Below are 1,364 nucleotides of genomic sequence, written 5' to 3' on the forward strand. Positions count from 1 at the left end.
TATCAAATACTTAAAGGAAAATACTGGCAGAACTCTTTTCCATCTGAATTTTATAAGCATCTTTAAAATATGGGCAAGGATATGGATTCAAGCCTCTGCTCCAAGTCATTCTCTGATTGTCAGAGAAATGCAAATAAAGACAACAACAATAGGATATCATTTCACTCTTGTGAGAATGTCATATATCAGAAACAACAGCAACAACAAATACTGGAGAGGTTGTGGGGACAAAGGAACCTTCCTGCATTGCTGGTGGGACTATAGATTGATTGGTCCAACCCCTATGGACAGCAGTCTGGAGAACTATCAGAAAGCTAGAAGTGAACATACCCTATGACTCTACAATTCCTCTCCTGGGGATACAGTCTAAGGAACCAAACACAACCACCCAAAAGGTTTGTGTACACCTAAGTTCATAGCAGCACAAATTGTAGTAGCCAAAACCTGGAAGCAACCCAGGTGTCCAACAACAGATGAGTGGTTAAGCAAGTTGTGGTCTATATACACAATGGAATACTACTCAATACTATTAAAATGGTGATTTCACCGTTTTTAGCCCATCTTGTATGAAGCTTGGAGGAATCATGTGAAGTGAGGTAAGTCAGAAAGAGAAGGATGAATATGGGATGATCTCACTTATGGATAGAAGTTGAAAAATAAGGACAGAAGGGAAAACACAAAGCAGACACTGCACTGGAGTTGAGTATTGCATCAAAGTAAAGGACTCTGGGGCAGGAGTTGGAGGAATGGGTAACATGATGGCAGAGGAGAGCCTAGGGGGAGGGTTAGATTGTTATGTGGAAAACAGAAATTTTACACATGTGCCAATGACTGTATTTTATTTTTGACTGTTAACTCCCCTCACCAATGAAGAACAAGAAAAATAAATAAAAATAACTAAAAAAAAAAGGGTGGGGGTAGATAGCATGATAGTTATGCAAAGAGCCTCTCATGCCCCAGGCTCCAAAGTCTCAGGTTCAAACCGCTGGCACCACCTTAAACCAGAGTTGATTAGTGCTCTGGCAAAAAAAAAAGAAGTTATTTTGGAAAATCTGTTTTTCTCCTCCCACTCAGACACTATTTCTCTTCACCTACTATCAGGTCAAAGTGAAGAAATTTCTGTTATTTGATGGGAAAACTTTTTTTTTTTCTTTTCAGAAGCTTTTTAATTTGGTGTTTGGAAAATCTCTCCCCTCTTTTTTCTTTCTATTTTATTTGATAGAACCTAGAAATATTGAGGGGGGGGGAGATATAGAGGAAGAGAGAAAGACACCTACAGTCTTCTCTTCAGGTTGGGGAGCTAGATCCTTGTGCATGGCAATGCGTGTGCTCAACCAAATGCTCCCCACCTGGTCCTCCAAAGA

The 1,364-nt window shown here is 39.9% G+C and overlaps 1 non-coding gene across 1 annotated transcript; it reads right to left on the reverse strand.

Annotated features, from left to right (window-relative positions):
• Positions 1-1,068: 1,068 nt before the first annotated feature.
• LOC132537958 (small nucleolar RNA SNORD37) lies at positions 1,069-1,131 on the reverse strand. Its single transcript, XR_009549359.1, has one exon. It is a non-coding gene; the product is annotated as a small nucleolar RNA SNORD37 (small nucleolar RNA).
• Positions 1,132-1,364: the final 233 nt, after the last annotated feature.

Source organism: Erinaceus europaeus, chromosome 3, assembly GCF_950295315.1.
Source record: "Erinaceus europaeus chromosome 3, mEriEur2.1, whole genome shotgun sequence".
Classification (NCBI taxonomy): Eukaryota; Metazoa; Chordata; class Mammalia; order Eulipotyphla; family Erinaceidae; genus Erinaceus; species Erinaceus europaeus.